General features: G+C 41.8%; 1 pseudogene; it reads right to left on the bottom strand.

Moving 5' to 3' along the window:
- Positions 1-253: 253 nt before the first annotated feature.
- On the bottom strand, positions 254-1,341 carry LOC142428155 (transcriptional repressor protein YY1 pseudogene; annotated as a pseudogene).
- Positions 1,342-10,357: the final 9,016 nt, after the last annotated feature.

The raw sequence follows: 10,357 nt of genomic DNA, 5'->3' as shown, positions 1-10,357 counted from the left end.
CTTTACAAAAACACCTTGTTTTTGAAACATGATTAGATAGCAAGATAGAGTATCTTAGCAATGTCATCTTAATAAGCCTTGGTTTATTTTTTTTTAATTTTTACTACTTTATCAAAACATGTCCCTTAGGTGTGTAGGATTCCTTTTTAAAATTCCTTCCTAGAAACAACATACAAAGGAGAGGCACGTTGTCTTCCAGTCACTTCTGGAAGAGGCTTCTGGGGCTGAGAAGGAGCTTCCTTCTCATGGTGTCTCACTGGTTGTTTTTGGCCTTGGCGTGTATTAAGATGTGATATTTCAGGTTAGTCGACTCAGCAAACTTCTTGTTCACCTAGGACCTGTCTCCCGTGTGGATCTGCACGTCTGTGCACAAACTGAAATCCAGGGAAAAACGCTTCCCACAGCCTTCCAACGTGCACTGAAAAGGTTTGTCTCTAGTACGAAGCAATTGGTGTTGTCTGGCTTTGAGCGCTTGACAAAAGCCTTGCCATACTCGGCACAGACGTGGACGCGGGGCCGTGGGTATGCAGGTGCTTCCTCCTGGCTGAGTTGTCCCTGAGCACCTTCGGGCAGCCTTTGTGAGGGCAAGCTATTGTTCTCGGAGCATCAGCTTCTTGAATTTTTCTTGGCTTCATTCTGGCAAATTCTGCCAGCTGTTCGGGGTCCAAGAGGTAGATGCCAGGGATCCCTCCAGGCAGGAGCATCTTTCCCGTCATGTACTCCGAGTAGTCAGGAGGGGAGTTCTCCCCAATGATCTGCTCCCCAACCAGTCTCATGGTCAAGACCTTTTTTCATCTGACTACCATAGAGTGACGGAGAACGGGTCCTCCAGCATCTTGAATGATCTGCACCTGCTTCTCCCACTTCTTGTTGCCCGCATCACCCCCGCCGCCCGACGAGAGCTGTCGCTGCCGCCGCCTCCACGGTGACCAGGTCTGCTCGATGTAGTCCTCATCGTCCTCGTTGCCAACGCTGGCCGGCGCTGGAACTGGGATTGGGATCTGGCCCTCGAAGCCTTCCTCTGCGCCCACCACCAACTGCACCAGGATCGCCTCCTGGTGGTGGTGCACCTGGCTCAGGTCGTCGGTGACCTGTGACCTTAGCGACCCTTGGCCATAGTGCGATCATGGGCGGCGGCGGTGGTGGTGGTGGTGGTAGCTGGCGTGCCCATGGCCACCCCCGCCACTGTGGTCGCCCCCCGTCCTTGTCCTCCTCGCCCACCACCATGGTCACGATGGTCTCCACCGGGATGGTCTCCACCTCGATCTCATGCAGCTCCATGATCTCGGCCAGCATCTCTGAGCCGTCCATGGCGTTGTAGAGGGTGTCGCCCGAGGCCATGGCTCTGGGCTCCGGCCTGTACGAGGAGGCGTCACACAGCAGGGAAGGAAGGCAGAGGGAAGAAGGCAGTGAGTGGGCAGGGCCCATTCCTTCTTTTTAACTAGGGCTTAAATTCTAGTGAATGTCTCCTGAGTTTTTGGGCATTTGATACCATGGACATAACTTTTGTAAACATAACTATTTAGCATTTTGTGCATGCCTTGGGTGTTGATTAGTAATTTCTGAGGCTCTTGTTGTTGATAGTTCTGATTGAGTCCCTGTGCACAAGGGAATGAAACACTGCTAACCCCTGCAGCATCCTAACAAATTAGGATGAACCTATTGCTTCAGTCACTGTATCAATCCATTTAGTTGAGGGATTCCTATTTTTCACTGCCCCTTTACCAAACAAAATATCCTTCTCCAAGGACTGGTCACTTTTGACAACATGTCCAAATTATTTAATGTGAACTCTCACCTCCTAACCTCTAACTAGGACCCTGACCTTACTTCTGCCAAGACAGATTTGTTTGTCTATATGAAGGCCCATGCATTACAATTTAACCATATTGATTCCTATTTCTCCCTTATTCAATGTCCAACTTCTATATGCATATGCGGTAATTGGCAATGCCATGGTTTGGGTCAGATAAACCTAGTCCTCAAAGTAACATCATTGCTTTTCAACACTCTAAAGAGGCCTTGTTAGGAAGATTTATCCAGTATAATGCATCTATTGATCTATTGACCTTATTATCACCTTTTAGTTGTTTTGTAATTTTCCATAAGCTAGCAGTCTTTCTAGAAGTTAATACTTAATCAAGCTTAGATTAAGAATATTAATCAAGGAGGGACCTGGAAGCCCACCTTTCACTGAAACCACCTTGTCTCAGAGCCCTGAGATGGAAGGCTGTCCTTAAGACCTAGAGGAATGTTGATGCTGAGATTCCAGAAATGCATAGTGACTGGGCACAAGACGGTCTAAAACAAATTGTGCATCTATCTATTAGCATGACTTGCAGATCAGATTCAGAGGGGCCCTAACCCTCACCCTTTATCTTATAACTACAACCTCACACCCCTCTGCCTTCAGGAACACTTGGAGGATTGCAAAAGGGTGGTGTCAACGATATCCAACTAACCATTCTGACTAATGCTGCCCTCCTTTATCGAAGCATAGCCTCTCCCCACCACACTCATTTTGTTTTCTTCGCTCCACATTCCTGGTTGAGCATGATTCACAAGCTCCAGCCCAGACACTAGCTTATCCCTTCTCCCTAAAAAAACAAAACTATGCATGCGATGTCCTAGAACCCAAGGCAATCAGCCCTCTCCCAGTTTGTGTTGTTTGCCATCTGTCAACATTACTTAGCTTGAAACCCATGCTCTAGTCCAAGATGACCGAATGGATGATAAGTCATCTCTTTCATTAATCCATCTCATGTACTTTTTTTAAAAGATAATTTTATTGGGGGCTATTGTAACAATCCATACTTCAATTGTATCAAGAATATTTGTACATATGTTGCCATCACTCGTTTTTAAACGTTTACTTTCCATTGATACCTTGCTATCAGCTCCCCCTTTTCCCTCTCTTCCTCTCCCCCAACTCCTGTGACCCCTTGAAAAATATTAAATTATTGTTATTTTCATATCTTGCACAGACTGCTCTCTCGCTTCCCCCATGGTTTCTGTTTTTGTCCCCGGGGTATGTGTGTGTGGGTATGTGTCCATCATTGTGATTGGCTCCCCCTCATTCCCCTCCCATCCCTGCCTTTCTCTCCCCTACTGGTATAAATACTCCCCATTCCTGTTCCTGGATTCCATATGTCACGAACTCTTATCTCTTTTCTGTACCGGTGCACAGGCTCCAGTCTAGCCTACAGGGAAAGGCAGAACTGGAGTCATGATAGTGGGGTGTGAGGAAGCCTCAAGGAACCAGAATAATATTTGGGTTTTTTCAGTGCTATCCTGTGCCCTGGTTGTTTCATCCCTTCAGTGTGACCCTTCTGTAAGGAAATGTCCCATTGTTTACAGATGGATTTGGGGTCTCTACTACAACCCCTCTAATTCTCAACAATATGGTGGTTTTTATTTTGCTTGTTTGTGGTCTTCTGAAGTCTATTACCCTATCTCATGATCACACAGGATGGTGTGCTTCTTCCATGTGGGCCCATTGGTTCTCTACTAGATGACCACTTTTAAACTTCAAGCCCTTAAGACCCCAGGTGGTATCTCTTTTGATAGCCAGGCACTACCCTCCTTCTTCACAACACTTGCTTATGCACCCATTTTGTCTTCAGTGATTATGCTGGTATGGTGAGCATCACAGAATGTCAGGTTGTTAGAACAAAGTGGTCTTGCATTCAGTGAGGGCTTGAGCAGAGTCCCAAAATCCATCTACTATCTCATTGTATGTCCTTATAAATATATGTATGTAGGTCAAGACCACTATTCTTAAGAATTAATGTATTTACATATGTACAGACCTATGCTTATACCACTATCCATAGCTTTGCTTCCTAGATCTTTCCTCTGTTTCCTTTTACCTTCCTCCCTACCCCACCATCATGCTTGCCCTTCTTCTACCTCATAGTAATTCCTCTCAACTATATTGATGTTGCTTCAACTGCTGTCTAAAAGTGGTCATAACTCCAGGCTTGCAGAAACCTTCTAAGAGCTAGTCACAAGACCTCAGACTGCAGTTCCACCGTGTTGCTAACCACCTTGTGCCTACAGTCTAGGGCTTTTCAATTCCCCTCCCCAGCCAGGAACAGTGACTACACCATCCATTACCTTCCCTCATCTCAGGTACTTTTAAGAGTCTTACCTCATTCACCTTGACTCTTAGCATCATCAATCTACCTACACCTACACCTTGTCTGTAGTGTGCCGTCTTTCACAAAAGCTTTAACATTGGACATCCTTAAACACAAGAGCCTTAGAGAATAGAAAATACACCTCCCTCTTGGCTTATTTTCTTGTTAAGGTTGTCTCTGCCTTAACCAAGTCCCCTCTAGTATTCCCTGCTTATTTCCTTTTATCTCTTGTTGTCCACCTCTAAAACAACTTGCACTGGTTACCACACTCTATTGTGGTATCACACTCTATTACTATGGGTTTCTAAATGGGCTCCCCCTACCATGCGCATTTGTTCACACAGTGTAGATATTGTACAGTATCCATGGGATGCAAGGGGCTTAGAGCAGGACAAACTTTGATGAAAAACTCAATGTGTTGGAATGTCACGATGAGAGAAACATTTACATTGATATCAAGAAATAAAAGTATAGCAATTAGCTGGATGATGTAGTGGGAAAGAAAGAAACATGAACAAGTGTGTGACAACTACTTAAAATACATATAAATAATTACTTTTTTTAGTTAAATGATCATTAAAATATTGGGGGAATTTTCTTTATAAATCTTCCCAGGTTAGGTTGTTTGTGTTACTTTCAGATAATGCGTCAAAAAAATAAAGTAAAACGTAAATGGAAAGAAATCATTCTAAATGGGGAACCACTTACAAGGATCTACATATAAACTCTTCCCTGAGGGATGGACAATAGAAAAGTGAGTGAAAGAAGATGACAGTGTAAGATGTGACAAAATAATAATTTATAAATTATCAAGGGTTCATGAGGGAAGGGAGAGCAGGGAGGGAGGAGAAAAATGAAGAGCTGATGCCAAGGGCTTAAGTAGAAAGCAAATGTTTTGAGAATGATGATGGCAACAAATATACAAATGTGCCTGACATAATGGATGGATGTATAGATTGTGATAAGAGTGGTATGACCCCCCCCCCAATAAAATGGTTTTAAAAACTGTTACTGGAAATTGTGCGCAGGAAATAACAGCAACAAAACCATCAATCACATGTCATACTTTTCTAAATTATTTTTTAAGTACAATATTAGTGTTTTTATGGCACAAAAACAATTGACACAATGAGTTCATTGACTTGGACTGAAATCATATGTTGTGCCTGAAAAATCACCTAAGGTGATATGAAATGTATCTGTGTGATTTAATGCTCTAGGTCAACCTTTAACAATAAAGATCAACCATCAACCTAAACATTTAACTCCCAAGTCTATACAGTACTTCAGATTGAGTTTTCATTTTGGGAAGACCTGGAATTCATTCATTCTCTAAGATGAATAAATACCTGGTCTCACATGAATATCAACTAAGGGGAGCTGAAGAAGTATGCGCCCTAAATTTAGAGTGGGTCCTGTATTTAATGCAAACACACTCAGATTGGAACATGGTTGGAGGCCAAGAGGCACCACTTAGGGTAAGAAGTGCAGGACAAGAAATTGACATGCCTTACTCAACATTATCTACTACTATGTTTCAGATCACAGACTTGCCAGAGAAAGAGACTGTCCAGTTGAGGGAGCTAAAAATCTGGGAATACGATCTTTCACATTTACGCACTAGAAGAAAAGATTTCAGCATTTGGCTGGTCTGTGAACTAAATTCACTCAGCCAACTCCAAACTCCCTAGACTCCTGCTTCGCGTATTTAGAGAATACAATAATTTGACTACAGGACGCTTGAGCTACAAAATGGTGAGTATTAAAGAGCCCTGGTATATTTTATTATACACATAAAGGTTAGATAAGACTTCTTGAGAATACTATGTCCATTACCTGAGGGTTGACTGTAATGTAAGAGCATGACAGGGGAGGGGAACGAAGACTGGGCTTTATAAAGCTTCATGATAGCTATTGCTATGAAATGTATATATGGTATGATGCACTGGATTACTGATGATCTTCCTTATGTGACTTAGAGTTGGTTATGTAAGGTGTCCACATCCCAGTTTGAGACTTGGTTCATTGGGACGGGCAACAGAACTTTCTGAGTAAAGTCTGGATAGAAAGTTCTACCAGAGGACATGGATTATCAGGTTGTCCAGTGTCACCATTTCTCCAACCCTACAGTTTTCTTTATTCCCTTCGTGCAGTGAAACATTTTGTATAGATTTCTAAAAATGGAAGATTGAGCTCTTTCACGGATTAGAAATTTAATCCTTTCATGGCTTCATTAAAAGAATGAATCTGATGACAATGTATCCAGTTGGTCAATATGTGGGAATTATTTTTTATTGATGGTGAACCACTCCTCACTCACAATGATCCTTTGCACAGCAGAAGGAAATCCTGCCTAGTCTTTCACTATCTCCACAATGCCTGACATAATTAGCCCCCGTGTTGTTAAAATACACCCTATTGTTAAAATATGGCCATTGAAGGTGGTTTTATTTTTTGTCAAAAACCAATCATGTCCTTTTCTCTGGACTATTCCATTCCTGTGATATGTCCTATGTAAGGGAATGATGCCTAACATCTTTGCTTTTTAATAACATTTTTCCTGTACTTCTTCAGAGACAAAAAACAAAAAATACAAACTCACTGCGATAGAAAGGACAACTCATAACAACCAAAAAGGGGAGGGTAGAGCTGTCCCTGTAGTTTCTTACACTGGAACTATGTGTTGGAATCGAAAGCCTTATTTTTCTGCAGTGATGTGCCTGGAAGTTTCGAACTACTGACTGAGAAGTTAGCAGCCAAATGTTTCATTAGTGCTCCTTCCAAGATAGATTTGTTTATACTTCTTCCTGTCTGTGGTGTATTCAATATTCTGCACAAATAACAAAAAACTAAAAGAAATTAATGTATAGTTTTACTCATTGTCCATTTTTTAAAAAAATGGATATGTTGTAATGAATATACCATGGTCTGGCTTGAGCCAAGCACCCCTCAGACCCAAAGTGGCATTGTTGATTTCAACACTTTAAGTGGGTCCTTTCCAGTAATTTCTCCAATAAATTATGTGTTTTGGTTTCTTGACAGTGTTGCCAAGGATTATGGATCCAAATAAAATAAAAATCTTTTTTTTTAAATCATTTTATTGGGGCCTCATACAACTCATCACAATCCATAGATACCTCCATTGTGTCAAGCACATTTTACATTTGTCACCATCATCATTCACAAAACATTTTCTTTCCACTTGAGCCCTTGGTATCAGCTCATTTTTTGTCCCTCCCCCCATCCCCATGAGCCCTTGATAATTTATAAATTATTTTTCATGTCTTATACTGTCCCATGCACCAGGGAGGGAGTTATATGTAGATCCTTGTGATTGGTTCCCCCTTTCTTCCCCACCTTACCCTCCTGATATTGCTACTCTCATTATTCATCCTGAGGGGTTTATCTCTCCTGGATTCCGTTTCCAGTTCTTATCTGTACCAGTGTACATCCTCTGGTCTAGCCGGATTTTTAAGGCAGAACTGGGATCATCATGGTAGTAGGGGAGAGGAAGAATAAAGAGCTAGAGGAAAGTTGTATGTTTCTTCATTGGTATACTGCACACTGACTGGCTGGTTACATCCCCACAACCCTTCTGTAAGGGGATGTCCAGTTGCCTATAGACGGGTCTTAGGTCTCAACTCCAAGCTCCCCCTCATTCACAATAAGATTTTTTGTTCTTTGATGCCTGATACCTGATCCCATTGACACCTCATGATCACAAAGGCTGATGTGCTTCCTCCATTTGGTCTTTATTGCTTCTGAGATAGATGGCAGCTTGTTTATCTTCAAGTCTTTAAGACCCCAGATGCTGTATCTTTTGATAGCAGGGCATCTTCAGCTTTCATTACCACATTTGCTATGCACCCGCTTTTTCTTCACTGATTCTATCAGGAAGGTGAGCATCATGGAATGCCAGTTTAATAGTACAAAGTGTTCTGGCATTGAGGGAGTATTTGAGTAGAGGCCCAATGTCCATCTGCTACCTTAATACTAAACCTATATGTGTACATCATCATATATAAATGTATTTACATATGTACATGCCTGTACTTAGACCTCTACAAATACCCTTTGCCTCCTAGTTCTTTCATCTATTTCCTTTTCCTTTCCTCTTGTCCTACTCTCATTCTCAGCCTTCATTTGGGTTTCAGTAATTCCTCTTAGTTATATTGCCCTTGATCAAACCCTACCTGGCCTCCCACCCACTACTCACCATTGATTTTGGATCACTTGTTGTTCCATTGCCCCTGGCTTTCTTAACACCCACTTCCTTTCCCCCACCTTCCCCTCTTCCATTTACCCCTGGAATTCTCAGTCCCGTAGTTTTTACCTCCAGATTGTTTGTCCTGCCTATCTTATCTAGATAGACCTGCAGAGAAGATAATATGCACCCCCCCCCAAAAAAAAAAAAACAGAGCAAAACAAAGCAACAAAAGAAACAAAACAACAAAAAGAAAAACCTATAAATCAGTTCTGAACTTGTGTGTTGTGACCCCTTTGGGAGGTCAGGTACCCTTTCCCAGGGGTTGCTCAATTCATAACAATAGCAAAGTTACAGTTATGAAGTAGCAACAAAAATAATTTATGGTTGGGGGGTCACCACAACATGAGAAACTGTATTAGCGGGGTGTGGCATTAGAAAGATTGAGAACTACTGCTGTAAATAGTTCAAAGTCTGCTTGTTGACCTTTAGGGATATTTTCTGGTGGAGTCTAATGGGGTGCCACTCCCTGGCCCCAAAGTCTATTTTTGATATTCCTTTGGGACTGCATTGCTCTGCTCCCTTTGCTGTTCTGTTGCATGCCTTCAGTGTTTTGCCTCGGTGTGTTGGGGTCAGATTGGGCACAATTCTCACACTGTCTCCAGTGTTGTCCCCCATAGTGCTGTGGATCAGTAAGGGATGTCATGCCTTTTAGTGGGGCCGGCCCTATGGTCCTCTCTGCGCATTGGCTGCTCTGAGCTGGAATATCATCCTCAGGGCTTGGTGGGCCAGCATGGGCTCCACTCTCTCTTCCTCACCCTTCATTTGCTCCTTTTGTGCTCCGATCAGACATGCCCCTCTCCCTGAACTGTAGCTTCAGTGCGGTCCTCTAAAGTAAATTCTTCTCGGGGAGGGGAGACTGTCCATGTAGTTGGGATTGGAGCCGGCCCCTCTAACCTCTCTTGGTTCCCAGTTTCATGCCATTATGTTGTGTTCACATAATGGAGAACCGAGTTGAAGTCTGGTCCCTCTTTCCCTGTGTAGATATAAACAATACTCTCCCCTTGGGTGGGTTAGTGCCCTGTTCTCCTGCTACCCATGTCTCTTTTTTCTTTTTGCCCTCTATTTAGTTGGCTTCCATATGTATCCCTAGGTATGGTCTTTCCCCTGCCATACTACCTGGACCTCACCCCAGGAATGTTTGTATACAGTAGCTTTTTCCCTGAGTCCCTTTTACATAAAATACAAATCTTGATTTAAAATTATGCTCAAACTATTAGGATGCTGCTTATTGGATCAGTTGTGAGGATTTTATTTTCTTTGTTCCATTTTTGAATCAGTACTCATCTATAGTCTTGGATCTTCATTAGTAATTTCTTTACATTCTATTCACTTTCATCTAGAAATATCTGTTTGTCACAAGTTATTAATTTGATTTTCTTCCACCTTGAAACTGCATTATCATGTGGTTTTTCAGATTTAAAAAAAGTCAATGTGTACAGTATATTTACTAATTTTTAAATTACCCAACAACACCCTATTGTTCTGTTTGAATAGCTTCCACTATTTTTCACATTAAGGATTCTTATAAGTACCAAAAGACAGACCAGCATATTTATGGTATTATCTTATGATCTTACCATCTGATAACACCACAAATATCAGAAGTTCACATTCCAGAAGTTCTTCTCAATCCATTTTGGGTTCTTTCCTGGCAGTACCATTGATCTAGAATTAAAGGTGTTTTAGAGTTATTTTCAATATCATTTTATATTTGGGTCATAATAATAGTTGAAAATTTGAAGGTCAATTTCAATGTCTCTTTTGTATAATTCACATTAATATGCATATCCACCAGTCTGCGGACAAGTACTTGTTTTCCAATTTGGGAGCACAGACAATTTCCAAATTTAAATGTGCTTGTTTAACCATATTAATTTTCAGTCAATTATTGAAACATTTATCAATAATACTGCACAGTACATTTGAATTTTTTATGCAACTTGTTCCTTTC

Source organism: Tenrec ecaudatus, chromosome 15 (genome assembly GCF_050624435.1).
Source record: "Tenrec ecaudatus isolate mTenEca1 chromosome 15, mTenEca1.hap1, whole genome shotgun sequence".
NCBI lineage: Eukaryota > Metazoa > Chordata > Mammalia > Afrosoricida > Tenrecidae > Tenrec > Tenrec ecaudatus.
Note: the sequence above shows the minus strand (reverse complement) of the source record. Positions and strands in the feature narration are given on the sequence as shown.